At 43.2% G+C, this 19,834-nt stretch overlaps 1 pseudogene; it reads right to left on the reverse strand.

The window, feature by feature from the left end:
* Positions 1 to 18,691, reverse strand: part of LOC146185566 (protein turtle-like) — a 152,043-nt pseudogene extending 133,352 nt beyond the window's left edge.
* Positions 18,692 to 19,834: the final 1,143 nt, after the last annotated feature.

Genomic DNA, 19,834 nt, shown 5'->3' on the forward strand with positions numbered 1-19,834 from the left:
TTCCCGAAGCGGCATCATTGCCTGTAACGCTCTGGCCGCCTCTGTGTAACTCTGAGCGCCGTACTTGTAAAGAATGAAACACATTGTAGCTGACAGAGCAGCGGTAGGCGATGGGTCTTCGGGGACAGCATGACAAATCGCTCGAAGATCAATCGGTCTTTCTTTCTCCCCCCTTCATTTCTTGTGTCCTGTAATCCTTACGTATCCCCTGCGATTCCGCCGTTCTTGACTTGCACCGAGCCAAGACCAGCAGACATTGGTGATCTCGCTGACGTGAATGCGTCTCTATCATATAGCATGTGCTGTGGCAACCTATATAGACGTTCCTGTTGAACCGGGGATAAAGAACAGTAGAAAATTGGAACCCAAACGTAAGAAAACGAACAGAGATAGGAGGGAAGGAAGGTCTGAAAGATTGCTTTCTTAATGATCTTGTGTTGCACCTGCCTTTCCCTTGTCTAGTATTTTAGCATCTTAGAGACTGAAAACCAAAAGACGGTACGGATAACATACTTCAGACCTAATACCAATACACCGCCCCGAACCAAACAAATCCTACGAAGCAGCATATTTACTGACGTTTTGCACGCATACACAGAGAACGATCTTGGTTCGCAGTGCTGGTCTTTGTAAGAACGAAGGGAAACAAACATTTGAACCGTTTGTTCTTAAGACAAGGGCGGTAACATAGACTTCGCTTTTAGTTGATCTTTGTCCATTCATTCAAGTTACGCCTACTACTGTTTTCACGGCCTATTACGGGTAGCAGCACATAGCTGACTGAGCTTTATGATTGTCAATGTCATACGAACTTGAAATATAACAACTCGCTTGTCATCATCATCACCGTCATTAGCCTGACTATGCCCATTGCAGGGCGAAGGTCTCTACAATATTTCTCCAAGAAAGGAAGAAGGAAGAAAGGAGTGAAGGAATGAATGAAGGAAGAAAGGAAGAAAGAAAGAATGAAGGAAGAAAGGAAGGAAGGCGAGTAAATAAATTATGGTTATTACACCATTAGAAATAGCTGAAATCTTACTTATTCTTTTCATAAGCAATTTAAGTTAGGCAGGAAACTAGTAAGGAGCGGTCGTACCAGCCATCGCAGCTTTTATCGTTGGAGACAGAAATAAACAAATAATGAGTTCTAATGAAACTAACCAGTCTCTATCACCGAAAAAGCGCTCCCGCGAGTCGTCAGGCAAGCGTAACACATTCATTTTTTATTTGGTCGATGCAAGGGAAGTAGCTTTTTCTTCATTTACTCTTGTTTGAGTTGCGACTCACATTCGTCGAGATTCTATCTCTCGCGGCCCCACTCGAACCGAACGTGACGAAATTATAATGCGTACAACTGCGAGAGAACCCCCGATAGCGCAAGAGAGTGCTGGTGGCCGTAACGAACAGTGCTGCATCAGAAAAGGAAGGTTTCGGGACAGTCTTCGTCAAAGAGGTTTATTACTGCGCACTTCTTATTCCTCCTTTTTTTTCTCTCTTTTCTTTTTGTATTTGACGTTCTGGAGTCTTTTTGAGTTGTTTATGGTTTCTGTTTGACAAAACTCGATAAGGCGCATTAATTAGGCCTTGCGCCTAGCTGATAGCGGACTAGCGATTCGAAAAGTGGGGGTCATATTTCCGGCGCGGTTTATCACGGAGCGAAAGTTAGGCTTGCTGCAGCGGTGAGTTAAGAGCGATGAAATGTGCCCTACTAGAGAAGAAGGGGGCAGGGAGGCAGTTCGTGCAGTGGGTCACCGTAGTCGGAAAATGAGAAGGCGAACGAGGTGTGATTGGGGGGGGGGGGGGGTGATACAGTGACTACTCGAGCGGTGCAGAATGAGTAAACCTAGCCGGCGAAGGAGTTCCTGCTATGGCAGAAGAACAAGCGAGTTTTGCGCGTGTACACGAAGCGCTGCAGCTGCTGCTGTTCACTAAGGACACTGCGAGACTTAGATAAGCTTTCTCAGTATCGAATAATTTTCCTCTTCAGTTTTTTGCCATAGCAATAAAGATCCTTGAAAGTCACTGGATGAGGCCCATTTCGTGTTTGCAGTGCCTACAATGAGCACGATAATAGGCTGTCTAATTTGGTAATACAAGCATTTGCTATGCAACGTAGGATACATTTGAAGAAGCAGTTAGTTGTCTGCAAGCCCCGCATGAATGAGTTACACAAATGCAGTTGACTAATCGTGCTGAGAACAGCGATTGCTTGCCACTGTGACTGATAATTGCTCACAAAAATCGTTGCGAACTTCAGCGACTGTTACGAATTCGTGCGGTGCTCCTTTTCCTAACGATTACTTAGCGAGACAGCACTGTTTGGACATGAGTCGCTCTGAGCTTTTTTAGGCTCCTTGCGCTTTTGTACTGCACTGCAATGTATCCTTATCAGATACAATGACACTGCGGTCGCCCGAATATCTGTGGAGGAGTTCACCTTAGTCAAACATTGACTTCGTGACTTTTACGATTAGGACAACGTGGACTTTTCCGTATCAGATGGAAACGAAAACGTTTAATACTGCACTTAATAAGAAAAACAGCTGAAACCGGGCTTCTAACCCGTGCCAGTGTGAACAAATCAGCTTGCCCGGCACGTGCACTAAAGAACTGTACTATCGCCGAATTTTTCGTTGCACTCAAAATCTACCACATTTACGCGAGAACCGTCACCCGTATTTGATTGATGTAACATATCGAAAATTATCTTATTGGTCGTAAGGCTTCAGTGTTTGAGAGCCAGTCAGATGCTCGATCCACAAGTTTTATAATTTAACAATAGCTTCCAATAACTTCCTTAAAGCATTCGTTCACTTGCCGCACGTCACGACCTGCGTGACGGACCGCTATCCTAGTTCTCCATGTACTATGCAGGGCTAACATCATTACAAGATCACATAGACTAAAGTCCTCGACAGATACCTGATGCCGTGAGGGTTAAGCGGAAAATCCTTATGAGATGAGGATGGCCCAAAGCTACGCCACAGCAGTCCAAGAAAACATGCCCAGTGGTTTCACCTTTTTTTGTGTGTATTGTGGACTCTCCAACGCATGAATATTTCTTTTGCTTGCAGGTACGTTTTAACCGGAAAATTTCTCTATGCAGTCGAAAGTCGAATATTTTGGCGCAGCAGGATTGTTCATTTGTTTACTTGTTTTAGAACACCTTGACCAGGGTTTGCAGTATATATTGTCCTACACAGTGGTGGAGGGAACAGTGAGTCATATTTATCTCTGTTAAGTTTTTTCGTGTAACTTGACTACGGTAATCTGATCAAAACCATGTATAATGAAAATCACAAACTTGTACTAATTCTTTCAAATACCCTTGAATGGTAAGTAAAAAAAATTCAATTATAGCTCTATACAGTTTCAACTGAATATCGGCCCTTAAAATGAAATCCTCAGCGTCCCTAAACCAAATAGTGTGGGTAATTAACTGCAGTATACATAAGTAGCATAAACCAAAACCTCTGGCGTGTACGCTTTGAAACAAGTTAGTTCGGCTTGTCATCTCCGAAGAGGAATGCCGGCAAACACTTCAGACACCCTATGTAATATTTGCCGATATAAATGGGACAGGGTAGCACCAAAAAAAAATATTGCAAACTGTGCAACATACTAACATCAAGCTGTTAAATCTGTTAATCCTGCTGTTTGTCTCTCAATTTTGCAGCCTTCGTCAATAAGGTTCACCGTGAGCATAAAATTCCCGAGGTACATCTTAGTATTAAGGCAGGGTCGCGACGACATTCAGGGTCTGAGGCCATTCATCATTGTGAAATTTGAAACTCCTTCTCTATTTGACCGCACTAATACGCAGCCGATCACGCCTCGTTTAAAACTGCAACACAGATTGCGGTGTGCAGTAAACTTCGTCGTCTCTATGACGTTCCATCTGGGCCGCTTATACCTTATTCTACGTAAATACATCGTACACATACGCCACCTGAGCGAGTGCGGGCGAGGTCGCGAGCGCTATGCCGGGCGATTACGTCAGGTGGTGGGACAGAACTAGCAATGCTATCGCATTCCCGATTATATATCTAATTGTACCGCTGTATATTTTTTTAATGCTACTGCGCGCAAACGAGAGAACGTCTTTTTGAACTCATAAATTCTTGAATTTCATCAAACGAAAAAGAGCGAGCCCGTCGCGTATAGTTCTGGAACATATTTCGGCGGGCATGATGGCGCTTATCTAACTTGTTACGAATATTAATGTTTTGCAATCAGCAAAAAAAGCAAAGAAAGCAAACTGTTTAATGTAGACAACTGTGCTTCATAGTTCACATTCCGCAAGAAACCAATAAATACATGATAGAAAAGAAGACAAAATAGTATTTTTATTAAAAACTTCTAAACTTCCACATGAGCCATTTGCGAAAATGCATCATTCTACACCGATGCCACTGTTCAGTTCAGAGCTACCTGTTTGAATTACTTGAGGATTTCTTGCTAAGATTTCCGCAACGCGACCGTAAAGAAAAAATAAATTTTCTCATCTCTTTGATCAAAAGGCTCAAACTGAGTCATAAAGTACGAGTTGCTAGCGCAGACAGGTGCTCACTACCCTTCGATCCTAGGCAGCCCCGATACCTAGATCAGTTTCTCTCTTATAAAAAAAAAAGAAAAAATCGGCGGTGCCTATATCTGTATAGTGGTGTCAAGGGCTCTATTTTTTAGTGCAATATGAATGGTTGAGACTAAAAACAGCAATCTAATATTTTGGAAATGGTTAGATTGTGCACTGAAAAACTGACAATGACGATTCCACGTGGAAAATAAATGAAATTTCACCAATGATACTTCCAAAATTTTAGCTTCATTGCTTTGAGACACGCACGCACGCACGCACGCACGCACGCACGCACGCACGCACGCACACACACACACACACACACACACACACACACACACACACACACACACACACACACACACACACACACACACACACACACACACACACACACACACACACACACACACACACACACACACACACACACACACACACACACACACACACACACACACACACACACACACACACACACACACACACACACACACACACACACACACACACACACACACACACACACACACACACACACACACACACACACACACACACACACACACACACACACATATATATATTATATATATATATATATAAATATAGTAGACTCGTCCAAAAAGCATTGAGGTTCGACCAAATGCGGCAGAAAATATTTTTATTTTAATAACGCTGGCTAGAAAAACATTTTGTGCCGCGAAAATTGTATTGGCGCACTCTCTGAGCCAATATAAACGGCAGATGAATATTTATGAAGATAACCGCCATAAGCAAATTCTACTGTATCTTAATTTTTCAGCAGAAAATTGATAACTATAGCGCAAAGACGTCGATGAAGTCTGGGATTCTTTTGTGATTCCTAATTCAGGCCTGGAATTGTTTATTGGCGTGACAGCCGAATAGGAAAAAGTACTGCACGTTCAGAACGTTCCACGATATGATGTTCGCAGTAATAGGCTCCCTAGGCGGACTCTGGCAAATGGGTCAATATTTTTGAAGCGATAAGAGTACGTCTCTTAGCCACTCGTTTATACTATTTTCATTATCTTGGATTTATTGTTTGTTGCGAAGCATTGGAAATAATTAGGAAGCCAGCAGGTGGTGCGGCGCTAAGCACCATCTACAGCCGATTGTTTTCTTTAGCGCTTAATGTCTGCGCCCATATTTCAAACAAAGGGGCATTTCAGGCGTTCCGTCCATCACCGAACGCAAAATAACGACCCGCCTTCGCTACGCTGCACTGGTTGTAAACAGTTCCTCCTCAAATGCTACATTCTTTGACGTAAAATTGTTGTTTTATTGATTCGATGGGATTCGCGTACTGCGCACAGCGAGCAGGAGTTTGTATTGATTGCTTGTAATGATTGCTGAACGAAACGATTTGGAGTCTCATCCTGTTCGTATGGCTAGGTTTCATTTAGTGCCGAAAGTTGAACATTGTTATGAACTACGTTGGGCTGAGCTTGTTACCAGGCTGCCAGAAAGTGTGGCTTGTTCGAGCATACAATCTGTTCCTGAGAGACTTGAGATAAAAGTTTGGCCTTACGGTAGAAAATATCATTACGGGACCTGTACTTGCCTGGACGCTGAAAAGAGAGAAGTAGACACGCGGCTTGCAGATCTCACTGTGGCAGTTCGTAAACGCAAATCACAATGTATTTAGGCTCACGAGTAACTCATAAAGTCGAAGTGTGCAAAAATGAGTCAAAGCGCTTGAATTTCCTATTCATGCTCATAACTTATCAATTTTAGTATTTCAAAGGACAAAAACATAAAAACAAAAATGATGCTTTATATTGGGATCAGCTTTACATGCTTCGCGCACTCTTATTTTCAGACTCTTCGTGGCTAGAATAAAGACACCGGTGGAACTGTACTTGTTAACTTCAGCGGCGATATATTTATTACGAGCTCATGAGGGCAGAGGAGACAAGATGCTGACCCCACAAGTATAAAAGCTGCTTCATGTTCGAACATGGAGCACTTGTCGTAATACAAATTTTGAATTACTGAACGATGTAAATTCTGAGCAAGTACAGGTGACGATGCACGGCTGCTGATATCGCATATTTGTTTTTGTGTTCTTTTATGTAAATACCATATTAGCGGCACCCCTTGTCAGGCTTTGAAAATTGCCCCCGGCAACAAGACACTGTCCATGCATGTTTGATGCTGAAAATTCAGACAACAATATTGGTCACGACACAGAAATTACTTTCCGGTCACAGTGGATGCTAGGTTTTTCTTCCTTTCTGTTTAATTTATATTCTAAGCATAACTGTACAAGCGTATAAGCTGTCAGCAGCTGAACATTTCTCCGAAGAAACGAGCACCCTTTCTATTCGGACAGTTTGTCTAGCCTGCTGGCACGAATTGCAGGCTCAACGAACCCGCTTTTCATTAGCGCAAACATCGGACTAGGGAACGCATAGATCGAACACCCGGGCCGTTCACATCAGCGCTGCAGCAGGTTCTTGCAGTCGCAAAACCTTTTCCGACAAAAACCTCGGACAAAACCAGCCGGCGCCCAACACAGGCTCCGCTGCTGTAATTGCAGGGAGTCGAAATGGGAAGGGCCGCGCAAAGCCAAACTCGCGAGACGGTCTTTATCACTGAGCCGTGGTACTGGTCGCCGCCTCCGTCATCACCAGAGACGCTTTGTGGATGCCTTTTCCCGGTAACAACTGCAAAACAAAATCGATTCCTACTCCGCCACCACGGACTGCGCGCTTTCCGTTCGGGAACCGGAAACCCGTCCGCGCGTGGCTAGCGCCAGGACTTCTCACCTCCTCCGCCCCTCTCCCGAGCGAACGACAAAGAAACAGTGTCAGGAGAGTATGCGGCGTTATCGTGCAGTATGACTAGAAATCCGCATAACGTAAATGTTCACGTTATATTTGTGTGGGTACATATGCCTCTATATGCACTGGAGCGCTGCTTGCCGTGGTCAGTGCGCACACGCCCACTGGCTTGGTTGAGTACATTGTCAACGCAGTTATGCTGCCGTGCTACAGGATCGGCTTATTCGCTGCTGTTTTCTTTCTCTTCTTTATACGCGAGCGGAAGAAATGTATAACACTAGAAGGAAAAGAAAAAAAAAAACGCACGTTTGATAGACAAAGTGCGCGCTGTTTCTGATCACTTGTGGAGAAAGGGGTAACACGCGAGAGCAACGCACATAAAAAAATGAGGAATATTCGATTCTCTTTTTTTTCTGTTTCAGAACACAAACATTACACAAAATACATACTTCGCCCTCGCTTTGAAGAACTTCTTACTCCTCATTACAGTAATTAGTTCTTCTACAGAATCAGACATCTTTTGGAGCCGAGAAAAGAAGCCCCGCTAACGAAGGATTTTTTTCACGCGCTTTTTGAATTTATCCATTCGGCTTAAAATGTATCTAAATGATTTGTTTTGGTTTTCACCTAACGTTAACTTCCTTTTCTGTAATAAAAGTCGCGGTACTGAATATGGGCCATTTATCGGTGAGGCCGAAAAGCGTGAAATCCTACTGTGCTAAGCAGTGTGAAATCATGCTAAAACACCTCAAAGTTGGTTGGCACAATATTTAATTCTTTTCTACGGCGCCTCTCACAGCATCTGTGCAACACAATAACATTGCAATTCAAGCACAATAACAAGAAAAAAAGAAAGTTTCTACGCATTTCACGACACGTATTTGACTGCTCAGAGCATGCAGTGTGCCAACCATTGCACAAGGATCCTCCTGAAGGCGCTGTATCTACTACGCTACCAGGAATAATCTGATATGTTTTTGTTGAAGTGTAGATTTCTTTCGAGTGAAAAAGCCATTGTCTGGTTTCAAGTACGTGCTTGCGATGCCTCACCCCAGCAGAACTACGTGGATCTATCGGACCATTCTACCCACTCCCTGCTGGCTGGGAAGGTGGCTCCTCCAGAGCATCTGCAGAAAGTGCACCTCCGGATGCCCACCATGGAAACATGCACCACCCACGTACGAGCTCCATCACCCATCTACCTGCTCATAGTCACTCCACCTTCCAGAAGTTCCCCCCTTCACCCAGCCACTCATTTTAAACCTCTGGGAGTCATTCAGCCTTGGAACACACTACCTGCGATGACGAAATCAAATTCAAAGGCCCAGTGGTAAGACTTGAGGATAATAGCGAAATGCGCAATCAACTAAGAAAGAGAAGCTTTCTTGTAGACACTGTACAATTGTCTTAGGAATTTTGTTTAGAATTTTCATGTGTGCCATACAGATTGTGGTGGATACTGGTGAAGGAAGTCATTTGGCAACGTACCATGTTTTTTTAGTAGATGCCTAACCAAATACGGACCGAGAGAAAAAGAAGCGATAAAAATCTTTAAATTATACAATATGAATGCAACCTGTGGCATTGATGTATAAAATGTTTTGCTCTTGATAAGCGCATGCAATGTTAACAAAGCAGGTAAATTTTTATCATGGGTTCAAATTTGCGGTTAGCAGTGAATGAAAAAACAAAAACAAAAAACGATGCGCTTCCAGAATATCACACAAGATTCAAAGACGTGGTGTAACCGTTTTGGGGCAAATCAGTGATATGAAAGATCTACTCTAAAAATGTCTTACCAACTCATCGTCATAAGCCTGACTATACCCACTGCAGGGCGAAGGCCTCTCCCTTATTTCTCCAATTAACCCGGTTCTGTGCAAGCTGCCTCCACTTGACCCCTGCGAACTTCTTACCTCATCCACCCACCTAACTTCCTGCCGCCCCCTGCTACGCTTTCCTTCCCTTGGAATCCAGTTTGTTATCCTAAGCAACCATCGGTTATCCTGTCTTTGCACTACATGTCCTGCCCATGCCCATTTCTTCTTGATTTCCACTAGAATGTCAGTAACTTGAGTTATTTATCTGGCCCACTCTGCACGTTTGCTATTTCTTAATGTTACCCCTACTATTTTTCTTTCTATAGCCCTCTGCATTGTCAGCCTAATTGGAACCCTTTTCGTTAGCCTCCACGTTTCAGCCCCATAGGTGAGTACAGGTAAGATGCAACTGTTGTATGCTTTCCTCTTGAGCGATACCGGCAAGCTGCTAGCCATAATCTGCGAGTGCTTGCAAAATGCGCTCCATTCCTACCAACTAACCGCCTTACCAACTAACCGTACAAAATTGCTTCGGTGCACCCCCACCGTCTCTTTGCGGTTGCGTGCACACAGGATGCACCATTACTACGTGGTAGCTTTCTGTTGACACACGCGATATATATGTTTTTTAAAGAATGTACCTAGCGTTAGCGTCCTGCTTACTTCATCTATTACACGCCTGTCGTCAAACATCGCCGATACTCTGTAGCACACGCCCTTACGGTCATCAAAAACATCAAGTGCAATAGCCGTCCACTAGAGTAAATGAGCTCGCTTTCACTGATAATGGGGGCGCAGCCAGCGATCGGGCCGCATGCAGGATGAAAGAAACACGCCTGCGAATCGCAGTAGCTCATTGGTTCATAAGCCAGGTGAGTTTGCCTTCAACATCAAAAACATGCTTGAACGCACGCACGTGGGCTGCAAATCGCCTGAGCGCGCCACGCACGCGTCCCAACACAAATATCGATTTTTTTTTTTGGCGAGTAGTCTAACGTCTGTTTGAAAATGTGAGTGACTCAGACAAGCTTTCCAGAGGTAAAGCGAATGTTACGAAGGCAAAGTCTCCTGGGGACGTGAGGAAAGTAGGCAAAGGAAAGCGAATAAACACAAGGACGAAAAGGAACACTATGGTACCGGCTCATTTGTCGAGCTGGTCGCGTACGCCCTTTCCTTCCTACCTTGGCAGCTGCCGAAGTGCTGCTATTAAAGAAATTATCCCCACCCTCCTCCTCTCTTGCAGTTCGAGTGCGTCCTTGGAGCTGTCTCTAAGAGCTTGTGAAGAGCAGAGCAGTGGAGCGTGTGACTCTTCAACCCCACTTTTTTCCCTGGCAGCTTGTTACCTAGTCGAGCAAATTTAAACCTTTGCATATCCCCCCCCCCCCCCCCCCCCCACACACACACTGTCTTTCTCTCTTACACATCAAAAAATAAATTGATCATAGGTAGAAAATATTGCTTTAATTTTTTTTTGGACGACGAAGCAAAACTGCAGGCTTTAATATCATCGCGTGTAGAAACGATTAATAAATTTTGTTGGCGGTATTCAGAGATAATGCATCAGATCTTTGTATTTCTGTAGAGCAGTACAATGTTAGCGATAAGCGCTTACGCGTTGAAGTAGATAGAGGCTAGGGACGGAGCTTGATCGTCACTTAAACACGAACGCCTTAATTACTTATTATACTTTATTATATTTATTATATCACTTTAGTATGTACCCTTTACTTACTTACAATTCAGTCTCGATTCCAAGCAACATTGCGCTTTGCGCACTGCAAACATTTCAGACATCTTCCTTATTTAACGTTTAATACATGTATCATAAAACACTATATGTGAGTACTGTCGCATGGTAGCGACAATGCCGTAGATTACCAACAACTAGACTGACGTGACACTGAAAGGAAATTGCGTTTACTTGCGTTTCTAAGTTACTAAGCAACTTGATATCAATGATAGCAGCGACAGTGCGCGGCGGGTGCTGAAATAGATATACCCGCTGCACTTAGCAGCGCTCAATATAAAGTCCGCAAATACATGTAGAGATAAATCAGCCATAGGAAATTAGGAAGATCTGGAACAGTATGGAAGCACTCGCGTTTGGCTGCAATCATTTGAGCTCGGCGCATCTTGAGCTACAGAGGATGTGATAAAGCTGCGTGTGGGCGACGCTGAGCGCGAAAACATTATGAACACAAACCGTTCGCGGCATTAAACAGATAATATCGCGTGCTACAATTAAAATGATAAAACCGCATGCCATTGCCTGTTGGTATCAACAAATAATTACAATTTATTGCATTATTATAAGAATGTTATATGTAATATTAAAATTATGAAGTAAATAGCTCTTAACCCTTATTCGATTTAGCACCTTAATTGAAACGAAGCGAAATGAAACCTTATAAAAGGATAAATCGCAGGCACATACATTTGAGCGAAGCCAAGTAGGTTGACAATCAATATAAAGAAGACTAAGGTAATGTTCAACAGCCTAAGGAACAACAGTTTACGTAGGTAGCGAAGCACTGCAAATAGTAGGCGAATATCTATACTTAGGACAGGTAGTAACTGCAGATCCGGAGTATGAAAGAGAAATAACAAGGAGAATAAGATTGGGATGGAGTGCATTTGGCAGGCACTCCCAGATTATGACTGGCAGCTTGTCGGTATCGCTCAAGAGTCAAGTATACAACAGTTGCATCCTACCTGTACTTACCTAAGGGGGTGAAACGTGGAGGCTAAAAATAGGGTTTTACTTAGGTTGAGGACAACGCAGAGGGCTATGGAAAGAAAAATGCTAGGGATAACGTTAAGAGATATGAAACGTGCAGAGTGGGTCAGAGAAATAACTCAAGTTACCGACATTTTAGTGGAAATCAAGAAGAAGAAATGGGCATGGGCAGGGCATATAGTGCGAAGAGAGGATAACCGATGGTCGCTGAGGGTAACAAACCGGGTTCCAAGGGAAGGAAAGCGTAGTAGGGGGCGGCAGAATGTTAGGTGGGCGGAGGAGGTTAAAAAGTTCGCAGGGGTCAATCGGATGTAGATAGCGCAGAACCGGGTTAATTGGAGAAATGTGGTTGGTTTGTGGGGTTTAACGTCCCAAAGTGACTTAGGCTATGAGAGACGCCGTAGTGGAGGACTGCGGAAATTTCGACCATCTGGGGTTCTTTAACGTGCTCTGACACTGTACAGCACACGGGCACCTTGCTTTTCGCCTCCATTGAAAAGCTGCCGCCGAGGCCGGGATTCGATCTCGCGTCCTTGGGAACAGTAGTCGAGCGCCGCAACCGCTGCGCCACCCCGGTGGGGGGGGGGGGGGGGGGGGGGGGGGAATATGGGAGAGGCCTTCGCCCTGCAATGGGTACAGTCAGGCTGATGATGCTTATAATGATGATGAAGTAGGTTACATTCTTGAATGTTCAGCAGCGGCTTTTTGCAAAACGTAATCATTGCGGTGCGAGGAACTACTTTTTATCGCACTGCTCAACCAAGCATTGAAATTCTTTTGACCCTGCTCCTCAATTGCCCGCAAAAGTTGTACCAGCAACTCGTTTGTTTTTTTAAAAATTGTTTTAGCTTACCCATATGGAATTTCAGCAGAACACAGTGGTTTTAATGCATAATAAATGTTCTTCACTTCGTGGTAACCTGAATATGCGAATGCTTACCCGTTGCATGTTCTAAAGGCCTACAGCACTGACCGGAATAGCAAGAAAATGTTATAATAAATATATGCGTCTTCTGGACTCATGGGCTGGTACAAATATGTGCAGTCATGTTCGAATCTTACACAAAGAACACAAAGAACTCGAATGTAATGGTAAATTTCCATTAGTTACTCCCACAGTCAATCCCAGACGCCACAGCTCAGCGGGCGATTAGTGGATGCTGAGGGTTCGAGTTTCGACGACGGGTTATGGTTGCGTTTTTTTTTTTTTCACTTTAATTTTAGCTGCTATTGAAATTAATTACAGAAGTACGTAGGACCGCATTCAAATCAACACAACCTTAAAAACATTTTCCTTGCGTTCAATGTTGGTCAGTTTTACACACAGAAACAATTATGAGGGGCTTACAAAGAGAACAGGAATCCTGAATAATTCAAAATATGCGCTAATTAAGAAAGAAGCCTAAAAAAAACGGGAGACTAATAATCACAGTTTTTTAAAGCTTCTCGCCACATGGGTGGATTTGCAGTTCGAAATTTTGGGCGCCACTATTAGTACACGAACATAAAGGTGCAAATTACTGCCCGCCTGCGAACGTGCGCTGGTTAATGTCATCTTCGTTCGATCTGTTCTGTGCATGTTCGCAGATGCAAACTTTATGAAGCGCGTCAATAGTAGTGACTCACAAGCGTGTACAGTACACTCCGAGACGTCGCCATTGTGTTGAGCGAACCGTGTAAACTTGTCCGCGCTACGTTTAGCAAGGTTTTATTAAGCTTTCTTCACCAATGCAAGCGAGGGATTTTAAAGAAAGCTTGGAGGAAGTCGGATTGTGGCACTATTCAAGCGTTGCAACAACCTAACAAAAATTTAAGAAGCAACCATTTATTCTTGCCCGTTCGGTGCTCGCTTTCCATAGGAAATGTAAAAAATTGATGCCATGCATTTCTTGGATCGATACGCAAACAAAACGCGTTTATTAGGAGCCTAAATATGAAGCCATGGCCGCTGCCAACCTATGATGGCTCTTTTATGCTATCTGGCCATGTCTTTGCAAAAGCTTAATGGTACGTGTTTTAAAATTGTATGAATCAAAACATGTTCACCAGCATCGCAGATTAGCAAGCCAAATAAGAAGAACGTAAAACGCGCTAAGAAAAATCTTTGGAACATTCTTTCTATAAAATGAACAAAAAAGACTGCAGCACAAGAAGATGATACGCGCTGTTCTGAAGCTTCTTTGCACAAACGGATTATTTGAGAATCACTTGATACCAATGCTAAAAAAAAAAAAAAGCTGTTTTAATGCTATCGCATAGTATTATATACAGAGTAATACACTGTTTAACACTTTAAAGCCACATAGTTCTGGTAATATAATGACATTGTGGAAATCGATTGCATCAACAGATTCAAGCATTTCTTAAAAGTGCTAGCTTTTAAGCTCTTCTTTGTATCAGATGCGATTGCCATAGAGGCTACGGAAGCTACATAGTTTAACCGCTTGCTTTAAAAAGATCTATTGTCGCTACCTTCATGGCAACCAAGAATAAGCCGTAGCCTAACTTACCTCTTAATAATTATGAACTAACATGTTAAAATTTAAGTTAAAGTATGAGGAAAGAGAACAGTCTTCAATTTTAATAACGGCAAGGTTCCAGTTCATATGAAATAAAAAAAAAAGTGATCAGAAATTCAAAAGCAAATAATAAATTACAACTGAGTAAAGAAAGATTTAGGACTTTCCTTTTTTGCCGACGACATCATCAAAGGAACTAAAGACATTTCAAATACTTTTAGGTTGTCGATCGACTGAGGTGCTTCAGCTGCGAAAGTAGAACTTGATTAATAATTCGGACAGGACACTTTCAGTCGCACGTATAAGCTGTTAACAAAAACAAAAAAGCGCAACTTTGAGGCTTAATCGCCGAAGCGATTTAGGTCTTCATACGCTCGAGCTAAAGTTTTGCACTTCAAAGACTCGGTTGGAACCGTACAAATGCCTGTAATCACTGTGACCTTTTAAGGCACTTCAAGTGGTTTAGCGGTTGTCAGAAGAATAAGCAAAATGAACGTGGTTCTTAGCAAGGGTAATTCCGCTGCCTGCTGATAACGGGCTACAAATATTGTGAGAAGCTTAGGCTAATCTGAAGCACACTTTCCCTTTGACAAACTGTAGATCCCCACATTCTTCGCTAGCAGCAGCCTATGGACGTCTGTGACTACGGCAGAAAATAGTACTTCTGAGTAGCTCGCCACTGCCACGATAACAACAGAATAAATTCTAACATTCTCGCGAAAAATGAGTGCGCAGTAAACACATGTAAGGTAATTGAGAGAGTTGAATTTAGTTTCGGCAACCTTTCAAGGCTGAGGATGATTCAAAAGGAATATAAACAGAATAATACCCACTCAAGCACTGGAATAGACATACATTATGCAGAGCTTTTAGAACATACCCCTAGCTAAGGAAAAAAGCTACAATTATGACTCGAAACACAAACGATTATTTTTGAACTAGTCAGTTCTCGTGAAAGTTATAAAGTTTTCCCTTCCAGTAATGAGGCGGTGCTTTGGTGCTCGCGAGTGACTAATTACTTCCTTATTAGGAAGCTGAGTTCCTCCGTGCTTAAGCTCATGGTCCCAGAGCTAAATGAACACACACGCAAAAAACGCCTCAACCTCGTTTTGCAGCGCTGCGCTATAATGTTTATCATTCTCGATGAGCGTATGGAGGCAGCACAGAGAGAAACTCATTTCACTTGCATCACTACTAATGCAGACAGTAATAAAGTAGAACTATACGCGTATTCCTAGTGCTGTGGAAACGTCAGAGTGTTTTACAAGTTACAGCTGTTTTTCCGGCAAAGGGAAACATTTTTTTTTGTAAGTAATGAGCGCAAATTGCTTCCCATTTGTTTAAACAAACAATTTCATAGGTCAGGATGGCGGTATTCTTAAGAGGAATACATACTACAAAATTAGGATGAAATGTAACAATGGTCAAGTAATTATCCAGGAGCACATGGTTAATTTTGCTTGTTTCGTAGTTCTTATTTCCTTACGTACCGACGTATGTCGCTAAAACAAGTGTAAGCGGGATCTAACGAAATAAACAGCCTTAACATGTAGTTTCATGAAAACGCGATGCTAAGCATAAATCAAAGTAAGAATTAGGGGACTACAGAAAAGCAGGTGAAAAATTTGCGACTATGTGTTACCTCAACAAAACATTTGCAAGCACCATTTCTTATCTCCTTGCCCCGCTCGTTCCGTCCTCTGTTTTTAAACGAAGTGTTTGCAATTCTTGAAAAAAAAAAGAACTAGGCCAGAGTATTATGATATAGGAATACTCAAATATCATATATCATTACAAGAATCTATCGGAAGACGAGGTGCACTTTTATTAAAAAAGTAGTGCTCGAAGAATATGAAAGCAAGCTAGACAAGTGATGCGACAAGGCTAAATAATATTAGGGTATTGAAGCTGTCTCTTCTGTTCTCTATCCCTAACCTGCACAAAAACTGACGGGCCATTGTTTTATCACATATTCGCTTGCTTATAATTTCCTTCTTTCCATGCGAGGCTCCTGGGTAAATCAGGGATCTGCGACACCTGTGGTGTCGTTCGAAACGCTCCCTGCTTAAACTTTGGGGATGAAGGAAGAAAATGATTCTTGTATCGGTGCTTTCTGTTGGTTGTTCTCTCCATTGTTTTGGTCCGCTCTTCGACTATCAGGAGAGGGGTGTTTGTGCTCTACAATAAATATAAACTAAATGGCTAAATGCTTACCCACTAGGCGAACGTACTTAAAAGAATTCACACAGCCAACCACGAAATTTTCCTTTTTTTATATGCAGCCATCCTAACGGAAATAACAAATTGTGGCAGTGATATGCACGGCGAGGAAGAATAACCACGAGCGTATTTCGGTAGCCTTTCTAATCCCGCTACATTTTATATTTCTAGCGCTTTTTTTTTTAATTAGAGCTAAGTGTCTTATCGAAACTAACGCGTCGAATTCTCATCTGCCCGAATAATTTAAGCGGTGTTTCAAAGGTATGACTACCCCAGAGAATTAGTTGCTCGTCATGTTGAACCCTGAGAGTAGGATGGTATGCGCGGGCCGATTCATTAGGCGCGTCTATGATTATTGCTCGGCCGGAAATACATTACCGTAATTTGTAGTATTGTACAGAAGACGATGCAGCGTAATAATAAATACATTTATGTTTATGTTAGTCTAAAAATATTAACAACTGTATCAACAAAAACAGTAGTTATTACTATTTGCTTGATGTCTTTCTTGGGTGCAAAAAGAATGTACCCCCAACGAAGGCAGAGAGGAAGAGAAGAGCTCAGTCAAAAAGCCGGTAGCAAATCAGAAATGATAACAGGAAATAAAGTGATTGCTTCTACTGGTTTCTTCAAAACAAAATTATGAATAGCTTAGTGTAATGTTTAAATTTGAGAAATAAGTTACCTAGGAATCTTACCGGAACATTGCTGTGTTTGGAAGAGTTTAGCTTCTTTTATACAGTCGTGACAAAAATTGGCACCGAATTTGCTAAAGCGTTTTTTGTGCATTCTCCACGCATTTGCGTCTTATCTTTTTTCAAATTCTTTTCCCATTCAGCATATATTCAATGTAATTCGAATCACGTTTCAGCTGCCTTCTTCACTGCAGTTCATTTCCTTGAGCACAATATTAAGTGACACTGGCTTCTCTATGGTTGCAACTCACGACCAAATTGAGCACAACTTCTTCACGCTACTCCAAGCGTACACGCGTGTCTCTTTCGACCGAGCTAGCGCACCATGAGACCTGGTCTAGATTTTCTTTCTTTGGCACAACACCAATAGCATTGGGAAGAGGGCGGCGCCGAATTTCAGCAGCGAAATTACTATGGGGCGCTTCATCGAGTCATGGAGTCATGTTGCTCCAACAAGATTGAATCATATTGCGCCAAGCGGCAGGGGCACGTATTTCAGATGCAGGAATCCTTACGGCAATGGAGCCCTCGCTACTTGCAATGGCGAACAGAAAGCGCTAACCCTGGAATTTTTATTCTAATAGTGCCTGAAAGCGAGTAGGCTTGTGAAATTAACTAACAGCTGAAACTTAGCATTGAGTGGTTACGTTTAGCTGCTGAACGCTTATTTATTCCGTTTATTAATATTGATACGGGGCAGAAGGCTAGCACAAGAAACCACAGCAGGTGATGAACAAGTGTTCACAGCACAGCAGAGCAGAACACAGCAAGTGTTCAGGCAAGCCCCAACGGTTTCTTCAGCTTCGTCGTCTCTCACTCTATTTTCTATCGTCGTCCTCTTCGGTGGCATATACGTAACAATATTAGTCTTTTTCAAGTTGCCCGTATACTTGAAGGTTCGCAGGTAGTGTTTATTACATGCCGCTTCAAATGGCTGGTCTTTCTGCTTGTTTATTTTGTTTTGTTTAATTCCAGCTTTTTGTTATGAACATTTTCATTTGACATCACTACATCTCCGAAAACACCTCCCCGAATCATGTTGTTTTCAGTAACATTGTTTTATACTTGTCTTTCCTTTAGAAACAAGACATTGAACATATCACAGAAAGACAGAAAAGAGATAAGAAACAATATTGGAACGCAATGATGCGTCCCCAAAAACGTACCGTACGGATGCTCCTTGTTGGCCGGCCGCTGCAGTATCCGACACTGCACCACCACCGCACACATCCAGAGGGGCATCGTACTGGTAAAGAACATCCTCCACAGCGTCCGCCGGCGGCATGGTCCCTCTCTGCTGGTGGGTCTCCTCATGCTGCCGTGACCATGAAAAGGGTGGCTCACTGCACGAGCGAGCACTCCACAGTCAGTCGCAAAAATGCGAAAAATTCAGTCAACTGTCTGAGAACCGGACGAGGACGCGGTGGCAGCAATATCGGCACCACGCACACGCACACCGACAACACTTGAGGTAGTGATGACGATCACGACAATCCCCAAAGTCCTGGCCTACGAGGGCGACGTTATTTGGCAGCGTGGTAGAGAATCTGTCAGTCAAAATCAAGGTAGTACATCGCGCGATGAATACATGGCCAAGAAAGACGCTGATTAAATTCAAAGGGGGCGTTCACTGACGCGACGAGGTTAGGCACAAAAATTATCGAGTGCGATCGCCGGATTCGAATAGAGCGCCAAAAATTGGCCGGCTGTTGACGAAGTCGGAGGACAGCTGACGAGAGGGAGCGCCTCTCTTCTGAATAGGAGTCGACAGAAGTGCGCGAAGCCAACCCTCCGTCGTGAAACACACCGGCGCTTTAAGCGCGCGAGGAGCGGCGATGAGTTGCCTCTGTTCCCCGAGCCGGCTCTCTCTGCTCTGGCTGGGATCGATGCAGGGCGCAGCCAAATATCGGGCCGGCGAAAGCGCTTTTACAGCGAGCGCCTCGCAAGGCGACCTCTGGACAAGCATTTCGGCACCGCTGGGGAAGGCACGCGCTTACCGAGGAAGTAATGGGAAGAAGGGACAAGGGCTCCTTGTTTCTATTGTTTTCTTCTCTCTGCCCTTCCTGATCCTGCACAGCTTTCTGAAAGTGATTGATATGACTGCCACATAACAGTAATAAATAATATATTGGTTTACAGGAAAAGAAAGACGCAGCATCTGTCACACTTTTACATAACATGAAATATTCGAATGTTAAAGGCCCCAATTCGCGGTAATCAAGTAGGCATATGGCGTGCGTGGACGCAGACAGCTCTGGGTATGGACAATGAACATAATGCATTTTTGAAGTAAAAGCAATGTAAATGTTCCTCCCAGGAGTGATTAGCACATTTTTACGTCCGGGTGCGTGGTCTCCCTTACACGCAAGGGAAGGGGATAAGCAAGAAATGTTCGTGGGGGATTTTAGCGAAAAATATTGTATAAACAATAAAATAAAACGCGGCCTTTTTGGAGCT

Source organism: Amblyomma maculatum, chromosome 6 (genome assembly GCF_055883805.1).
Source record: "Amblyomma maculatum isolate TAMU_Amacu chromosome 6, ASM5588380v1, whole genome shotgun sequence".
Classification (NCBI taxonomy): Eukaryota; Metazoa; Arthropoda; class Arachnida; order Ixodida; family Ixodidae; genus Amblyomma; species Amblyomma maculatum.